We start from the raw sequence: 20,386 nt of genomic DNA, 5'->3' as shown, positions 1-20,386 counted from the left end.
AACTTTCGCCCGATCTGTTTTGGAGGCGAAAGTGAAGATGCGAGCTTATGACTCCGGTTTGGGCGCTTAACTCTGACCCAATCTCCGTTCTTCAGTTGGGGCTTTTGAGTGTGTCGTTTTGTGTCAGTGTACGACTTCGCTTTTTGTTGGCATTCCGAAATCTGGGATGCGAGTGTGGTTATCTTTGTGCTAGCTTTGGCTGGGGGTTTGAGAATGTCCAGTAGCCAGCGAAGATTCCGCCCAATCATGAGCTCAGCAGGTGTCTTCCCCGTTAACATGTGCTTTGTCGAACAGTATGTGTGGAGAATGGTTTGAACTGCTTCGTTGAATGTTTGGCCTGCTGCGAGATTGGCTTTCAAACCCTCTTTGATGACGCGGTTAAATCGCTCACACCTCCGTTGCTTTGAGAATTGTACCGAGCAGTAAGGCGATGCTCGATACCATGATGAGTGAGGAAATCCGCGAACTGGTCGGACACAAACTGTGGTCCCTTGTCAGTGATAATTGTCATGTATTCAACCAGCATTGTAACCCATGTATAATCTGACCTAAGTTGTACACTGTGAGAACAATGACCACAAGGTGGTGAACTTGTGGGAGACACTCCTAACCTGGACTTTCAGATATAAAAGGGGAAGCTCCACCCACTTCCATCACTTGAGTGCTATGGAATAAAGGACAGGTCACAGACTGACCTTCTCTCAGGCATGGGCCTCGTGTGCATTTATACTGTATAGTAAGGATGTATCAATGGCGACGAGGATGGGATTTAATCCATGCGAGCATGGCCACGAGCAGAACAGACGAGAGGTACTGTGTGAAGGAATGGTTGGGACAGAGATTCAACATTGTTAAAGCAGCACACAGTTCTCCAGGCAGACAAGGGCAATTGGGTATGCCTCAACATGTAGTCGAACCCAGAAGGGGAGTTCGACAGAGACAATGGCAAGCTGAACGGCGATTCACGCCATTGCAAGGGACAATGCAGCCAGTAATGGGGCCATCAACACCTGTTAATGGTGCACTCAAGGACAATAACAGGGGCAGTCAGGGACGATCGACTGGCAAGGGACCTTTTGTTTCAAACAGCAGCTCATGTTGGAGGCGTGGAGGCACACACTCAGCCGGAGTTTGCAGAGATGAGCAAAATACCTGCAGAAATTGCAGAAATGAACGCTGGGGGAAATCGCTGGAAGCTGAAGTTCTGTGAGTTCATGTGGAGCACGTATACAGTTCATACACCAGGATGCTACCGATAATGATGAACGTGCTCCTCAATGGCATCCCAGTATCAATGGAGCTGGACACGGGGGCCAGCCAGTCCCTGATGGGTATCAAACAGTTCGAAAAGTTGTGGCCGTCCAAGGCCAGGAAGCCAAAATTATCGCCGATTGACGCACAGCTACGGACTTACACAAAGCAGATCATTCCAGTGCTAGGCAGCGCCACAGTAATCGTGACCCACAAAGATTCGGAGAACAGGTTGCCACTCTGGGTTGTCCCAGGGGACAGTCCCGCACTACTGGGGAGGAGTTGGCTTGCTGTCATGAACTGGAAATGGGACGATGTCAATGCAATTTCCTCTGTGGAGCGAGTATCATGCTCACAGATCCTGGACAAATTTGACTCATTATTTCAACCCGGCATTGGCACTTTCATGGGGGCCAAGGTAGTGATTCACATAAACCCGTACAACAGATGTCCGTTCGTGATTCGCTCGTCTGCCGCGATCTTCCAATGAAATATGGAAAGCCTCCTCGAGTCGATTCCAGGGACGATGGTTTTTCAGGACGACATCCTCATCACAGGTTACGATACTGAAGAACACCTCCACAACCTGGAGGAGGTGCTACGCAGACTGCGTAGGGCTGTGACTGAAAAAGGCGAAGTGCGTCTTCCTAGCTCCACAGATAGAATTCCTGGGGATGAGGGTAGCAGCAGACGGGATCAGCCCTACTGCGTCCAAGACGGAAGCGATCCAGAAAGCATCCAGACCCCATAACACGACGGAGCTGCGTTCATTCCTGGGGCTCCTGAACTATCTTGGTAACTTTCTTCCCAAACTGAGCACGCTGCTAGAGCCACTACACGTGCTCCTATGCAAAGGTCGCGAATGTGTCTGGGGGGACAGCCAGGAAATGGCTTTTAATAGAGCACGCAATTTGTTATGTTCCAACAATCTGTTCACGCTATATGACCCATGTAAGAAACTTGTGTTAACGTGCGATGCGTCGTTCTATGGTGTCGGGTGTGTGTTGCAGCATGTCAATGCCAAGGGTCAGTTACAGCTGGTAGCTTATGACTCCAGAAATCTGTCCCAGGCAGAAAGGGGCTACGGGATGGTAGAAAAGGAGGCGCTCACATGTGTATATGTGGTAAAGAAAATGCACCAGTACCTGTTTGGCAGGAAATTTGAGCTGGAGACAGATCACAAACTCCTAATGTCCCTTTTGGCCGAGAACAAGGCCATAAATGCAAACGCATCGGCCCGCATACAGAGGTGGGCACTTACGTTAGCTGCCTATGACTACACAATTCGGCACAGACCGGGCACCGAAAATTGCGCGATGCACTCAGCAGGCTCCCACTTGCCACCACTGAGGGGGCTACTGAGCACGCTGCTGAGATGGTCATGGCTGTTGAAGCTTTCGGAAGCAAAGGCTCACCCGTGACAGCCCGTCAGATTAAAGTCAGGACAAATAGAGATCCGCTATTGTCTCTAGTCAAGAAATGTGTCCTGAATAGGGACTGGGCAGCCACGTACAGGGCATGCCCTGAGGAATTTAAACCATTTCACAGGCGCAGGGATGAACTCTCGATTCAGGCCGATTGCCTACTGTGGGGAAACTGCATAGTCATGCCCCAGATGGGCAGAGAGGTGTTCATCAGAGAACTCTACAATGAGCACCCGGGTATTATCACAATAAAGGCAATTGCCAGGTCACACGTTTGGTGGCCAGGGATAGACGCAGATCTGGAACTTTGTGTTCGCAGGTGCAACACGTGTGCCCAGCTGGGCAATGTGCCCAGGGAAGCCCCCCTTAGCCCCTGGCCATGGCCCGCCAAGCCTTGGTCACGCATCCCTGTGACTACGCTGGTCCTTTCATGGGAAAAATGTTTTTGGTTGTAGTAGACGCCTACTCCAAATGGATCCAGTGTGACATTTTAAATTCAAGCACATCCTCTGCCACGGTAGAAAGTCTACGGGCAATGTTCGCTGCTCACGGTCTACCGGACATCTTGGTCAGCGACAATGGCCCATGCTTCACAAGCACTGAATTCCAGGACTTCATGACAGGCAATGGAATTAACCATGTCAGAACGGCACCGTTCAAGCCGGCCTCAAACGGCCAGGCAGAACGAGCAGTGCAGATAATCAAACAGGGGATGCTCAGAATCCAAGGGGGTTCCCTACAAAGCCGCTTATCACACCTGTTGGCCTACAGGTCCCGACCACACTCGCTCACAGGGGTTCCACCTGCAGAGCTGCTAATGAAAAGGACGCTCAAAACCCGGTTATCCCTTATACACCCCACCATGAAAGAAATTGTCGAGAGCACATTATGACCACCATGACAGGAATGCGAGGGCCCGATGTAATTATGTAAATTACCCTGTTTTTGTCCTCAACTACGCTGCAGGGCCCAAATGGCTCGCAGGCACTGTGGTTGCCAAAGAGGGTAATAGGATTCTGGTAGTTAAACTTACCAATGGACAAATCTGCCGCAAACATGTGGATCAAACAAAAAAGAGGTTCAGCAACCCCATAGAAGAAGCAGAGGAAGAACACGATATTGAGTTCACTCCTCCACAGGTGACCGAACACAGGAACCAAAGGGAGGAGAGCCCAGTCACTATGGGCAGTCCGGACAGGCCTGAGGCACCACAAACAGCAGACACTCAAGCCAGTGCCCAACAACCGGAGCCCCAACTCAGGCGCTCTACAAGAGAGCGTAAACCACAGAGAGACTCAATCTGTGATCCCAATAAGACTTTTGGGGGGGGAGCAGCAAGGCGATGCTCGATACCACGATGAGTGAGGAAATCCACGAACTGGTCGGACACAAACTGTGGTCCCTTGTCAGTGATTATGACCTCTGGGTGGCCCCACTTCGTGAACATACGCTACAGAATAATGACGATCATTGATGAGGTCACTGAACTTTTAGCGATTTCTGGCCATTTGGAATGCAGGTCATGTACTACATCATCATCATCATTGTAAAGTCCTGTCCCCTCAGTACAGATTCACATGAGGCATGCAGTGAAGTCAAGGTCATTCTGGACCTGCACCTTTATTTCACAGCTCTGGAATGCTGCACTTGCCTGAGACCTGTCCTTATGTACCTGTCTCTTGCAAGTGCACCCCTGGTGGTAAGGTATGCTGGTGGTTACAGGTCATATCTTATTACAGTCATGTATAGCATGTTAGGATACAGTTATATATAATAATGTAAGATACATGACATCACCCTCCCCCAAGGTCTTATTGTCTTTATAGCTTCAGTCTCTCAGGTGGTCTACGCTCTCACGTGGAGCGTCTGAGTTATGGTTCAGTTGTTTGCCTTGGTGTCTGTTTTTCTTTGTGTGTAGTTGCTGGTATCTCGCCTGGGCTGTCTGTTTCGATTGGTGTGATTGTTGTTGACTCGCCTGGGCTGTCTGTTGGGATTGCCTCAGGTTGTTCCCTCTGTCTGTCCACCAGGTGTGGTGCGAGTTCCACATTGTAGTCTGCCTCTGGTTCTGCAGTGTTGATGCTAAATCTGCTTTTGACTTGGTCTACCTGCCTCCGGCAGGTTTTGCCATTGTCCATTTGTACTACCAGTAGCCTGTTTCTTTCCTTGCCCGTTACTGTCCCTGCAAGCCATTTGGGACACCTGTCATCATTTAGTACAAATACTTTGTCCCCTATCTCATTCCATCTCCCCCTCGAATTTCTGACATGGTACTCAATCAGCTTACGGCGCTTTGCCTCAACGATTTCGTGCATGTCTGGGAGGATTAATGAGAGCCTTGTTTTTAAAGTCCTTTTTATCAACAGTTGCGCAGGGGGGAATCCCAGTCAATGAGTGCGGACAAGATCTGTATGCCAGCAGCAGTCGCGACAGGCGACCCTGCAGCGTGGGACCTTGGATTTTAAGCATGCTTTGTTTAGTGATTTGCACTGCTCTCTCCGCCTGGACGTTGGAGGCCGGCTTGAACGGTGCCATCTTGACGTGATTTATGCCGTGGTCAATTATAAACTCTTGGAATCCTGTGCTGGTGAAGCACGGACCATTGTCACTGACCAATATGTTAGGGATTCCGTGCGTTGCAAACATGGTTGCGAGGCTCTCCACAGTGGTGGAGGTTGTGCTCAAGTTTAAAATGGTGCATTCGATCCACTTTGAAAATGCATCTACAACTACGAGGAACATTTTGCCCATGAATGGGCCCGCACAGTTTACGTGCACCCGCGACCACGGTTTGGTAGGCCAGGGCCAGGGGCTCAGTGGAGCCTCCCTGGGGGCATTGCTGAGTTGGGCACAAATGGTGCATCTTCGGACGCAGAGCTCCAAGTCCGTGTCAATACCAGGCCACCAGACGTGGGATCTGGCTATGGCCTTCATGTGAACGATCCCCGGGTGCTCGTGGTGGATCTCCCGGACAAATGCCTCTCTGCCTCGCAGAGGCATGACTACTTGGCTGCCCCACATCAGGCAGTCTGCTTGTAGTGATAGCTCATGCATGTGCCTGTGAAAGCGTTTTAATTCCTCGGGGCAGGCATCGCGAGCCTCTGCCCAGTCACCGGTTAGGACACATCTTTTTACTAAGGATAACATGGGGTCGCTGGCCCTCCAGGCTCTGATTTGGCGAGCCGTCATGGGCGAACCTGTGGACTCAAAGGCATTGATTACCATGGCTATCTCACAGTCCTGTTCGTCAGACCCTTCCGTGGTCGCCAGGGGTAGCCTGCTGAGCGCGTTGGCACAGTTGTCTGTGCCTGGTCTGTGCCTTATGGTATAGTCGTAGGACGCCAGCATGAGTGCCCACCGTTGAATTCACGCCGAGGCGTTGGCGTTTATTGCCTTGCTCTCGGATAGGAGGGACGTGAGGGGCTTGTGGTCGGTTTCTAATGCGAACTTTGCCCCGAAAAGGTATCGGTGCATCTTTTTGACAGCGTACACGCACGCGAACGCCTCCTTCTCTACCATTCCGTACCCGCGCTCCGCCCGCGAAAGTCACCTGGAGGCATAAGCTATGGGTTGTAATTTGCCCGCACTATTGACATGTTGCAAAACGCACCCGACCCCATACGCTGACACATTGCATGTGAGAACTAGCTTTTTACCTGGATCAAAGAAAGTCAAAACACTGTTGGAACACAGAAGGTTGCGTGCCTTATTGAAGGCGCGTTCCTGGGCATCCCCCCAAAACCAATCGCACCCCTTTCTGAGTAGCACGTGGAGAGGCTCCAGCAGCGTGCTTAAGTTCTGCATTAAGTTCCCAAAGTAATTGAGTAGCCTGAGAAAGGTGCGCAGTTCTGAGACATTCCGGGGCCTGGGTGCCAGGCGAATTGCTTGTTTTGGACTCTGTTGGGCGGATTCCATCAGCGGCAATCCTTCTGCCCAAAAATTCAACCTCAGGTGCGAGAAACAGGCACTTGGATTTCTTGACTCGTAGGCCTACCCGATCCAGCCACTTTAGTACTTCCTCCAAATTACGGAGATGGGAGTCGGTGTCCCTGCCCGTGATAAGTAAGCCGTCTTGAAATACAACCATCCCCGGGATGGACTTGAGCAGACTCTCCATGTTGCGCTAGAATATAGCAGCTTCCGACCTGATGCCGAATGGGCATCGATTGTACATGAAAAGGCCTCGATGTGTGTTGATGGTGGTGAGTAGCTTTGATTCCTCGGTCAATTCTTGCGTCATATACGCAGATGTGAGATCTAGTTTTGAGAAAAGTTTTCCTCCAGCCAATGTGGCAAATAGGTCCTCCGCTCTGGGCAGCGGGCATTGGTCATGGAGGGAGACTCTGTTTATGGTAGACTTATAATCCCCACAGATTCGCACGGATCCATCAGGCTTCATGACGGGGACGATGGGACTTTCCCAGTCGCTAAATTCCACGGTTGAGATAATGCCTTCCCGCAATGCAAATTTTTACTGGTCTTCCCCTTTAACAATGATGCTCCAGAATCCATTGGCGATGTCGAGGGTGTGAAAGTACTTGGAACCAACAGGAATTTAAGATAAGATGGTGGGAGTTTCTCTTACTATCGATGAACAGGCTGGTGTTTCAGAATTTAACTTTCTGTAACCAATAACCAGTCGCCATCTGCTATCAGGCTTTTTAACCGGCCATGCGAGTGAATTGGTCGTGAAAGTGCCTGTCCTAAGAACACCCTACTCGACTAGGGCTTTTATGGTGTCTCGGATGTAAGGGTGACTCTCCCTTGGGATGGGGTACTGTTTAATGAATGAGTGGGTGGGTCCCTCAATAGATTCCTCGTCCTGCCATTTTTCCACAGTCATGCTTGCATGTGGCAAACACCGCTAGATGTTCCTGAATTAGTTTTGCCACAACTTCATTTTCGCTCCCTGGAGCGTCATACTCAGATGGTTTTTTAATAGCTAAAACTGAGTGAGCATCTGAAATTTCTATCATTCTTGCCTTATCTCCCAATCCCATCCAAACATAGTCCTGATTATAATCTATCACCGCGCCATACTGATCCAACACATCAGTCCCTAAAATTCCTCTTCCGTCGTGGGTGGTCATCAGCATAGGTGCTGGGACCTTACAGGTGAGGCCTCCCAACTGAAGTTCAGTGGCCTTCCCTGTAGACGCGGTGGTTGTATCACCGTTAAACCCTTTAAGGGTCATATAACCCTTGCGCCGCTGCATGGCGTTCAGGGTGTGGGGTGTGGATGATGGTAACGGCTGAGCCAATATTGATTAGCATAATCTGCTTCCTGCCCCCTTTTAAGACAACAAGGACTACTGGTCTCCCTCTACCATCATGTCGGAACCCCACTTCCGACCAATCTTTGGGAGCCGAACCCAGTCATAGGGTCGATCCTTGAATGGATCCCTCTAATGAGTGTGTATCGGCGATTGCGTGCACCGGTAAATGATTTTGGATCCTCCCTGTGACAATTTGGGTTTGTATAAGGGTTATCAATTGATACAATCGTTGATCTATCCCAGAGGGCTTGGATTCGTCCCTCGGGAGGTATCTATGCATTGCAACATGGTTCGGTGCTGGTCTGGGTCTGCTGCAGTCTTTTTCTAGGTGGCCTACCTTCTTACAATTAAAGCACTGTCCCTTAAAGAGGTAGTTTCAAGATTCCTCCACCATTGACACTGGTTTATTTGCAGGGGGTGGTGACTTCACCTTTAACTGGTCTTTTACCATCTCCCAGGCTATTTGAGCGCTGGTCTCTATATCTGTCCACTGATTGGTGGGCCTCATGGCTATTCCCAGGATGGTTTTAACTAAAGGATGGAGTTGGGTCAGAAACATCGATTTAAATTGTTCCTGATTCTTTCCTACTGTAGCATTTGCGGGTGTCTGGTTCTGCGTACGTTGAGAGATATCGTACAGACGATTACTGAAGGCTCTAGGGATCTGTTCTGGGTGCTGCTTGGTCTGATTAAGCAGAGCCACTAAGTTCAAGCTTCAGATCCCTAAATGGTTTAGGATCTCTGTCATGAGTGCATCGGCCACTGCGCCAGGCTAGAGGATTGCTTCTGTCAGATTATCTTTTAGGGAAGTGGAACAGGCCAAGAGGAGGACTCGTGTTAAGTCTCTCTCTTCCAACTCGGGGTGACCCCTCCTGAAATTTGCCCACCTCCTATTAACTTCCAGTGGGTCTTCCCCATCATTAATGGGCCCCAACTCGTGGCTACACGCCTTGACGTCAGCACCAGATATGGGCCGTGAGTCGGTATGATTACTGGTGATGTGGCCGTGCGCATTACGTGAAGAAGTGGTTACTACGGCTACGATTGGCTCGTGTCTCCAAGGTATCCCATTCTACACCACTCTCCTGGGGATTATACTAACTTCCTTTCTCTTCCCAATCTGTCTCCCTCTCGTCCCCTTCTGCTGTCTCTGTTATGGCTCCCCATGTTACTACGGATACCAGGGCCTGCTGCTCCCCTAACTTACTTTTTAGCCTTGCTATTTCTAGTTGGCACTGGGAGTGATCTGCCTCCCTATTTGGCTTTTTAATTACTTCCCTTAATGTCCCCTAGCATTTTCTATCTCTTGCTGGAGCCTCAAGTTTTCCAATTTATATATGTTTTTTAACTCTAATTTGTTTTCATTTGCTTCAACAATGGCTGCTGTGGCATTTAAGTTTGAGAGACTTTGTTGTTGTAGCAATGAAGCTGCCTGTTCGCCCCCTCTTTCTAATTGCTTAATACTATGGTTTAATTGGCCAATTTCTTGTCTTAAATGCTGTATTTCTCCCTCTTTTGACTGCTTCACAAGTTGGAGGCCTTCTTCCTTTTGTTGTTTTATACCTTCAATCTCTTTTTTTAGTTGAATCTCTTTTACTTGCAATTCTTTCAAATCTTGTATCACTTTGGCGCCCTGTCTCATTAATTCCTCATCTCTCCGGGCACAATAAAATGTGCTGAATGCCACGAGACTGTTTGCCCACTTTGGCCTTAGCTCTCCCTTATCTTCCCTCTCTTGGATAAGTTTCACCATCTCCCCAAATGACGCAGGTTGACCCTCGTGGATGTGCCGTGCCTGTGCCTTTAACTCTTCTGTGTCTTGTATCGGGAACTTTTTGGACAACTTCTCCTGATAAACTAGCTCAACATTTCTTTTTACTGTTGGCTTTCTGTCCATGACCGATCCCTTCATCCTGTGTTTTTTGAATATAACTACTGGTGGGTCCCCGCTTAAACAGTTCCAACCCACCCTAAACAGTTACAATTATCGAGACGACTGCTCCTTAGGATGCAATTTCTCCCAATCCGTTTAATTGTATCAAGCTATATTTTGCAACACAGTTTGGAATCACAATTCCCGAGATTTCCAATTGTTCAAAAGAATCATCAAAAAGCTGTCTCGCCAGTTGCTCGCATTCTCCACCAATTGTAAGATTTCTAAATCTCTGGCATTAAATTTGACAGCGAGACAATTCTTTTAGAACAATTGGAACAGTTTATTAAAAAACACACACATATGCACATCCACCTTAGTTACAACAGATACAATGAGGTTATAATAAAGAGTGATATACGTTTCTTCCCTTTGGCTGGCTGGTTCAGGAAGTCTTGTGCCGTGTGTCCAAAAGACAAAAGTCTTTGGCTGAGTTCTTTATACTTCTCAAAGCCACTGTCCCTCAGAAAGCCTCAGGATTGGACCTTGGTTCCAGAGCAGTTCCTTATTGGCTCTCCTCACACATGTGGCTGTCTGGCCTGGCTCAGCCATCTCTTGATTAGTTTAAATGACTTTCCAATACACAAAACCCATGCGGCAGCTCTGTGGGCTTCCATTTTGTTTCTTTCAAAACTCAGCACATGCTGGCAACCTGTGGGCTTTCATTTTGTTTCAACACAAACAGGCCTTTCTGTATAACCTACACTTTTAACATTTATACATACAAAGAATCAATTTTAATCATTAAAAAACACTTTTATTCGTACAGCGCTTCAAGCTCGTACACTTTTCGCAGTCAAAGGTCACAGTTCAAAAGTCCATATTAGAGAGCCCGCCTATCTTCATACATACATTCCTAAACATTAATTCATTAGCAAGCTTCGACACATATTAATTCCTAACCACACCTCTCACAGACTCCTCACCTTGAGGGAGAAATATCCTTATTGATCCCTCATCGTCATGGCACACTCAAATAGCTGGACATTTCCAGAATTCGCACTTTGCGGTGTAACATTTTAACAAGTTTTTTTTTAAAGTAACAGAGCAAGATAATTCCTATGATAATTAATATTACTTGGACTAGTATCATGATCATTAAGAGGGTTCGAAGCCAAGGGCGTTTTTTTACGTTGTAGACTGTCTCCCACCACGCACGGTCACCTAGTTTCTGTATGGCCTTGTTAACGTCATTATTTTGCATCATTTGCACCAGATGCCTCTGCGAGGTCAATGATTTCAGACTTGAGAAGAGAGGAGAAAATGGATGACCAAAATTATTTACCGCTTTCAAAGCTTCTGCTTGCACTAGGAAATCTACTCTAAGCTCGGTAACATTATGAATATTCACTGGGAGTAGCCGTTGGTCTCTCAATATGGACGGAGCAGTTGATGTGAAACAGAATGTGGGCATGCTAATGGGGCACTCCTGTCTTCCATGTCTCATTTTGTTAGCATTAGTGGTCACACAATAGGCCCCATGACCTATATGTATATATCGGGCCTGGTTCTGCCCAACCTCATAAGGTGTACGCTACATGCCCAAGATTCACCATCTAGGGTGGAACCGCAGGCCGGATGACCCTGGTTTCTGATGTCACATCTGCATAGGTTTGCCCCATTTCTCTCAGAACAGCATTCAGTGTTGGGGCTTTCCCAAGTCTTGTCCCTCTTGATCAGGATTGATGGTTAGCTGACATAGCCTAAATATACCTCATCCTGCATGTTGTCGTGGAGCAGGCAGAGGATGGTGATGAACTTTTGGGGGCTTCCGAAACGGAGGAGGATGCTCCATAGATCCTCGTGGTTGACAGTGTCAAAGGCCTTTGTAAGGTTGAAGAAGGCCATGTATAAAGGCTGATGCTGTTCCCTGCATTTTTCTTGCAGCTGTCGTGATCCTTGCCAACGGATCCATTACAGACCCAATCCACGTCCGGACCGCGGTCAAACAGGGCTGCTTCATCGCCCCAACCGTCTTCTCAATCTTCCTCGCTGCCATGCTCCACCTCACAGTTGACAAGTTCCCCGCTGGAGTGGAATTAAACTACAGAACCAGTGGGAACCTGTTCAACCTTCGCCGTCTCTAGGCCAGGTCCAAGACCACCCCAACCTCTGTCGTCGAGCTACAGTACGCGGACGACGCCTGCGTCTGCGTACATACAGAGGCTGAACTCCAGGACATAGTCGACAATATTTACTGAGGCGTACGAAAGCATGGGCCTTATGCTAAACATCAGCAAAACAAAGGTCCTCCACCAGCCTATCTTTATCGCACAGCACTGTCCCCCAGTCATCAAGATCCAGGGCTCGGCCCTGGACAACATGGACCACTTCCTTTATCTTGGGAGCCTCCTATCAACAAGAGCAGGCATTGACAATGACATCCAACACTGCCTCCAGTGCGCCAGTGAAGCCTTCGGCCGCCTGAGGAAAAGAATGTTTGAAGACCAGGTCCTCAAAACTGCCACCAAGCTCATGGTCTACAGGGCTGTAGTAATACCCGCTCTCCTGTATGGCTCAGAAACATGGACCATATACAGTAGACACCTCAAGTCGCTGGAGAAATACCACCAACGATGTCTCCGCAAGATCCTACAAATCCCCTGGGAGGACAGACACACCAACATTAGCGTCCTCGTCCAGGCCAACATCCCCAACATTGAAGCACTGACCATACTTAATCAGCTCTGCTGGGCAGGCCACATAGTTCGCATGCCAGACACGAGACTCCCAAAGCAAGCGCTCTACTCTGAACTCCTTCACAGCAAATGAGCCAAAGATGGGCAGCAGAAACGTTACAAAGACACCCTCAAAGCCTCCCTAATAAAGTGCAACATCCCCACTGACAACTGGGAGACCCTGGCCAAAGACCGCCCTAAGTGGAGGAAGCGCATCCAGGAGCACCTCGAGTCTCGTCGCTGAGAGCGTGCAGAAATCAAGCGCAGGCAGCGGAAAGAGCATGCGGCAAACCAGTCCCACCCACCCCTTCCCTCAACGACTATCTGCCCCACCTGTGACAGACTGTGGTTCTCATATTGGACTGTACAGCCACCTAAGAACTCATGTTAAGAGTGGGGTGACGCAAGGATCGGTCTTGGGCCTCAGCTATTCACAATCAATGTCAATGATTTGGATGAGGGGACCAAATATAAAAAATCCAAGTTTGCTGATGATACAAAGCTAGGTGGGAATGTAAGTTGTGGGAAAGTAAGGATATAAAGAGACTTCAAGGGGATATAGATAGGCTAAATGAGTGGGCAAGAACATGGCAAATGGAATATAATGTGGAGAAATGTGAAGTTATCCACTTTGGTAGGAAAAACAGAAAAGCAGAGTATCTTTTAAATGTTGGTGTACACAGAGACCTGGGTGTCCCTACAAATCCCCTGGGAGGACAGATGCACCAACGTTAGCGTCCTCAACCAGGCCAACATCCCCAGCATTGAAGCACTGACCACACTTGATCAGCTCCGCTAGGCAGGCCACATAGTTCGCATGCCAAAGCAAGCGCTCTACTTGGAACTCCTTCACGGCAAACGAGCCAAAGGTGGGCAGAGGAAACGTTACAAGGACACCCTCAAAGCCTCCCTGATAAAGTGCGACATCCCCACTGACACCTCGGAGTCCCTGGCCAAAGACAGCCCTAAGTGGAGGAAGTGCATCTGGGAGGGCACTGAGCTCCTCGAGTCTTGTCGCTGAGAGCATGCAGAAATCAAGCGCAGGCAGCGGAAAGAGCGTGCGGCAATCCAGTCCCACTCACCCCTTCCCTCAACGACTATCTGTCCCACCTGTGACAGAGACTGTGGTTCTCAGCCACCTAAGAACTCATGTTACGAGTGGAAGCAAATCTTCCTCGATTCCGAGGGACTGCCTATGATACTGTTGGATGATGTACATGAATCACTAAAAGTTAACATGCAGGTACAGCAAGCAATTAAGAAAACAAATGGTATGTTGGTCTTTATTACTGATAATTTGAGTATAAGAATAAAGACGTCCTATTGCAATTATATAAGGTCTTGGTGAGACCGAACCTGGAGTATTGTATATAGTGTTGGTCTCCTTACCTAAGGAAGGATATAGTTGCTGTAGAGGGAGTGCAACAAAGGTTCACCAGACAGATTCCTCGGATGGGGGGGGGGATTGGCGTATGAGCTGAGATTGACTAGACTAGGCCTATATTCTCTAGCATTTAGAAGAATGAGAGGTGATCTAATTGAAACATACAAAATTCTTACAGGGCTAGACAGGGTAGATGCAGGGAAGATGTTTCCTCTGGTTGGGGTGTCTAGAACCAGGGGTCACAGTCTCAGAATAAGGGGCCGGCGACTTAGGACTGAGATGAGGAGAAACTTCTTCACTCAGAGGATGGTGAATCTTTGGAATTCTCTACCCCAGAGGGCTGTGGAAGCTTAGTATATTCAAGACCGAGATCACTAGATTTTCGAATATTAAGCGAATCAAGGGATAAGAACATAAAAACATAAGAAATAGGAGCAGGAGTAGATCATTTAGCCCCTCGAGCCTGCTCCGCTATTTAATAAGATCATGGCTGATCTGATCATGGACTCAGCTCCACTTCCCTGCCCACACCTCATAACCCTTTACTCCCTTATCGCTCAAAAATTTGTCTCTCTCCGCCTTAAATATATTCAATGATCCAGCCTCCACAGATCTCTGGGGCAGAGAATTCCATAGATTTACAACCCTCTGAGAGAAGAAATTTCTCCTCATCTCAGTTTTAAATTCTGAAACTATGTCCCCTAGTTTTAGCTTCCACTATGAGTAGAAATATCCTCTCTGCATCCACCTTGTCGAGCCCACTCATTATCTTATAAGTTTCAATAAGATCACCTCCCATTCTTCTGAACTCCAATGTGTATAGGCCCAACCTACTCAACCTATCCCGATAAGTCAACCCTCTCATCTCCGGAATCAACCACGTGAACCTTCTCTGAATAGCCTCCAATGCAAGTATATCCTTCCTTAAATATAGAGACCAAAACTGTATGCAGTACTCCAGGTGTGGCCTCACCAATACCCTGTACAGTTTTATCAGGACTTATACTCTATCCCCCTTGCAATAAAGGCCAACATTCCATTTGCCTTCCTGATTACTTGTACCTGCATACTAACTTTTTGTGTTTCATGCATAAGGATCTCCAGGTCTCTCTATACTGCAGCACTTTGCAATTTTTCTCCCTTTAAATTATAATTTGCTTTTCTATTATTTCTGCCAAAGTGGATAACCTCACATTTTCCCACTTTATACTCCATCTGCCAAATTTTTGTGCACTCACTTAGCCTGTCTATATCCCTCATGGGGATAGTGCAGGAAAGTGGAGTTGAGGTAGAAGATCAGCCATGATCTTATTGAATGGCAGAGCAGGCTCGAGGGGCTGAATGGCCTACTCCTGCTCCTAATTCTTATGTTCTCATGAATGGTTTTCTCTGGCAGCACCATGGCATATCTGGTGCGGAGCATTCCTTGGACGTGATATGAGGAGCCATTGATGTAAACGTCAGATGCTCCCTCTATGGGTTCCTTCTGGACAGGATGGGACTTGAAGGCTATCAGGGGCAGCGGGCACTTGTGCGGGTCTCCCTCATATGCCAAGAACTGCGGCAGCAATGTGGTGGCCTTGGGGGTGATGTTGATATCTCTTTGCAGGAGCTCCAGTGTCCATTTGCTGAGACATTGTGAGGAGATCAGGGAATCCCCTAATTTCATGAGCAAACTCAGTGGGGCACGGGGGCTGTGTAAGATAGTTGCCTGTAGCCCCATGATGTATGTACAACGATGTACCACCCAGAAGAGCCAACAAGTGGCGTTCGCAGGCTGTGTAGCTCTTTCTGCTTCCTGCAGTATCCTTGATGCGTACGCGATGGGTTGCAGTTGATCAGCTCGCCTCTGACAGAGGACGGCAGTGAGGCTTTGTTCCGTAGCTCCAACTTCCAGATGAAAGGGCTGTGTGGGATCTGGGGAAATGAGACATGATGTCTCACCATCGCTTTCAGCTTGGCTACCGACTGGGTGTGGGTATCGGTCCATCCTGGGCGTATGTTGTCGCCCTTGAGTTTCAGGAGCTCACAAAGGGGTTTTGCACATTCTGCAAAGCCTGGAATAAAATTCCTAACAAACTGAGGAATGACCATAGGGCTGCTTTGGATGTTGGCAAGGGCAGTCTCTGAATGATCTCCACCTTATGAGAGTCCGGAGACGATCCCTCAGAGGAGATAAGACACCCTAGCAAGATAACCCTTTCTCTTCTCAACTGAGCCTTGCGAGAATTTACTTTCAGTCCGGACTGTGTTAACAATGTGAACAATTCATCCAGGAGGGACAAGTGCTCTTCCATGCTTCTGGTTGGCAGCAGTAGATCATCTACATACTGCAGCAAGCATTCAGTCCGAGAGAAGGCTTTTAGGGCTGCAACCATGCGCTTGTGGAATATCGTCGTGGAAGCCCTGTGGCATGCAGGTCCAGGTGTAGCTTTGATCTTCAAAGGTAAAAGCAAATTTATATTGATCTTCCTTCCGGACTGGGATGCTCCAAAAACTGTTGGAGATGTCGAGGGTGAAGAAATATTTAGAGCCGATGGGAATTTGCGATAACAGAGTGATCCTTCCCTCACCACTGGCGAGCAGGCTGGTGTCACCGAATTTAACTTTCTGTAATCAATAGTCAACCTCCAGCTGCTATCCGGCTTCTTGATGGGCCAGGTAGGTGAATTGGTTTTGAAAGTGCCTGGTCTAACAACACCCTGCTCGACAAGAGACCATATAGAATCCCAGACATAAGGGTGGCTTTCTTTTGGGATGGGGTCCTGTTCGGTGGAATGAGGAGGCCCATCAATAGACTCCTCTCCGCTCATCCTTTCACAGTCATGCTTTCCTGTGGCGAACACCATGGGGTGCTTTTGGATGAGTTGGCCTACACATTCATTCTCATATTCGGAGAGGTCATATATTGCTGGTTTCTTAATGGCAAAAACAGAATGAGCATCTGAAATCTCCACCACACTACCCGTGGTTCCCGATCCCATCCATATGCAATCCCGATTATAATCGATTACTGCACCATATTGATTAAGTACATCTGTCCCCAAAATTCCTCTACCATCTGGGGTGGGCATTAGCATAGATGACAAGACTTTACAGGTGAGATCTCCCAGCCGCTGTTTGGAGGCCTTACCTGTATATGTGACAGTAGTTTCACCACTAAATTTTTGGAGTGGTGAACAACCCTTGCCCGCCGTTGCGTTGCGTTCAGGGTGTTGCGTATGGATGATGGTAATGGCGGAACATAGTTTGCTTCCAGCTCCCTTGGGCCGGATCACTGGTCGCCCCCCACGTCGGAACCCCACTTCCGATCATTCGAAGGGGGACGAACCCCTTCATTGGGGACCCTTCAAATGTTTTTCCGATGGAGGTGCACTAGCGCCCGTTATCGTACACACATGCCGATTGCTCTGCCCTCCCATATTCATCTGGGTTGTCATAAGGGCAATTAGTTGGGCCAATTGTTGTTCTATCCCCGAGGGCCTAGAGTCCTCTCTAGGGTAGCATTTAGGTGGTGCATCTTGGTGACCCAATGGGTCTTTGTTTGGCGCTTGACTGAGTCCCCAACAGTCTTTTGCGATGTAGCCAATGCTCCTGCAATTATAGCAGGGGCCTGATGATCTTTTGCCAAATTGTCGGGGGCCTTCTACAAGCGCAACCGTTTTCTCAGCGGTGACTGCCATAGGGGTTCGGGGGCAGATCCTATCCTTTTCCAGTTCCCAAGCCCAGGTGGCATTTGCCTCCACCACCGTCCAATCGTTGGCAGCTCAGGTGGATATGCCCAGAGCTGTCTTGACTTGGGGGTGAAGCTGATTTAAAAACATGGATTTAAACGGTTTGGATTTTTCCCCTGGTTGTGTCTGCGGGAGCCTGGTGCTGTGTTCTCTCATAGAGATCGTACAGACGATTGGCAAATGCCCGAGGGATTTCATCCGGTCGCTGTTTGTTCTGGTGCAATAGCACTACTAAGTTAAGCTCTTGGATACCCAGGCAGTTAAGGACATGGTTCACTATCTCAGCTGGAGTAGTGGTGGCCCGATGGACCGCCTCGGGCAGGGCACTCCTAAAACTGTTGGTGCAACTCATGAGGTGGACTTGCTTAAGGTCCGAAGCCTCTAGCTCTCAGTGAGCTCACCTAAAATCCGCTCAACGTCTGTTAACCTTGAGTGGATCGCCAGTGGAATTGATAGGGCCTATCTCCTGGCTCAATGCTTCCCTTTCACAAGGATTAAGGGGCTTGGAAATTCTATGTAGTCCCACGATTTGCTCATACTCATCGTAATGTGCACTGGCGGAAATCACAGCCACTGCCGTACCCGAGTTATCGGGCCCCGGAGGCTCCCCTCCATCAGGCCAGCCACCCTGGTATCCATATCTAAGTGCTTTCTTCTTTAAATGGCTCCAATCTACCTCATCTCCCGGGTCCTAGGTGTCTACGCCCATCACCATCCCAGCCGTAACAGCTGATACTGGTGCCTGTTATTCTCCCAATTTTCCCATCAGTTCTAATATTCCGAGTTTACAAAGAGAGTGGTCCGCTCCCTAGTGGGGCTTTTTGACCGCCTCTCTCAACGCCCCCTCACGTCTTCCAATTCCTGTTTCATCTGCCTATTTTCCTTTTGATACCTTTTCAACTCCTGTAAGGCCTGTTGTGCCTCAGCCAGGACAGCTCTTGCATTTAAACTAGAGAGACTTTGTTACTGCAATAGTGTGGCTGACTGTTCAGCCCCCAGCTCCAATGCGTGAACTTGTCAGTTGAGTCGGTCTATATCTTGGTATTTCTGTGACTTAACCTCCTGTAACTGTTGATTAAGGTTCTCAATTTCTTGTTCCTTTTCTTTAAACAACTCAGTGTCTCTTCAAGCACAGTAGTGAGCTTCATAAGCTAAAAGGTTCTTTGCCTTATCAACCTACAACTTTCTCTGGTCTATCCGTTCCTGGATAAACATTATTACTTCCTCAAACTAGGAGTTCCTGTAAGTCGCTCACGGGCAACTTTTCTAACTTTTCTTTATAGGTTGACTCTATTTGGACACCATTTTACTGATTCCGAGTCTTAAGGATGCGCCTTTCATTACTGGTGGGTCTCACAATGAGTCTCCGTGCTTCCTTTAAGTGTTTTCCCTTCCCGAGATGTGTGTTGGCCGGACTTGCAACCCCAAGATTCCTAATTGTCACAAAGAATAATCTGTGTCTTTGCCAGGTCCTGCCATGGTTGCCAATTTGTAAGAGATTTTTAGTTCTTTTGGACGGCTTAAATTGACAACGAGACCACTGATTTGTGCAAGTCGGAAAAGTTTATTAAGCATACAAATACATGTATCTTAACAAAACTAGGCAGCAATTAACCAGTTCAGACAGGCTTTGCTTCCTGTTATATATGTAAACTTGTATATACCCTGTACAGCCACCAGAGGGCTCATCCCTTGGAGTCCCAAGGGATCCCATAATCCCTTGGGAGCACAGGTACTTAAGGAGGCCTCACAGGTTGGTGAGGCACTCTGGAGACCTGCAATAAAGGACTAAGGTCACACTTTACTTTGAGCTCACAGTATCCAGTCAGACTCTTTCTTTTTACACAACAACTGGCGACGTGATACAGATAACGAACCCAATGATGCAGAGAACAGTGGGCATCCTGGAGAAATTCTCAGAGGGAGATGATTGGAAAACCTTTGTGGAGTGACTCGACCAATACTTCGTGGCCAATGAGCTGGAAGGATAAGTGAATGCTGCTAAATGGAGGGCGATTCTCCTCACCGTCTGCAGGGCACCACGTATGGCCTCATGAAAAATCTGCTTGCTCCAGCGAAACCCACAGAGAGATCGTACGATGATTTGTGCACACTGGTCCGAGAGCATTTGAACCCGAAGGAAGTGTTCTGATGGCGAGGTACCGGTTCTACACCTATAAAAGGTCTGAAGGCCAGGAAGTGACGAGTTATGTCGCTGAGCTAAGACGCCTTGCAGGACATTGCGAATTTGAAGGATATTTGGAGCACATGCTCAGAGACTTTTTTTGTACTTGGTATTGGCCATGAAATGATACTTCACAAACTTTTGACTGTAGAGACCCCAACCTTGAGTAAGGCCATAGTGATAGCCCAGGAGTTCATTGCCACCAGTGACCATACTAAGCAAATCTCTCAGCACACAAGTGCTGCTACAAGTACTGTGAACAAAGTGATGTTGTTTTCAAATTGCAACGTACAGGGCAAGCCCCACATGCCTGCAGCTGCACGCCCGCAGATGTCTCAGAGTCCACCATCAAGGGTGATGAATGCAAGGCCATTAACACCTTGTTGGCGCTGCGGGGGTGATCATTGTTTCCATTCATGCTGCTTCAAAGGGTATGTTTGCAAGGGCTGTGGAACAATGGGACACCTCCTAGGTATGTGCAGGCGAGCTGCTAATCCTGTTAATCCTGCAAACCACCACTTTGC

The sequence above is a fragment of the Pristiophorus japonicus genome, chromosome 2 (assembly GCF_044704955.1).
Source record: "Pristiophorus japonicus isolate sPriJap1 chromosome 2, sPriJap1.hap1, whole genome shotgun sequence".
In the NCBI taxonomy this organism is placed as follows: domain Eukaryota; kingdom Metazoa; phylum Chordata; class Chondrichthyes; family Pristiophoridae; genus Pristiophorus; species Pristiophorus japonicus.
This window is presented reverse-complemented; position numbering follows the sequence as displayed.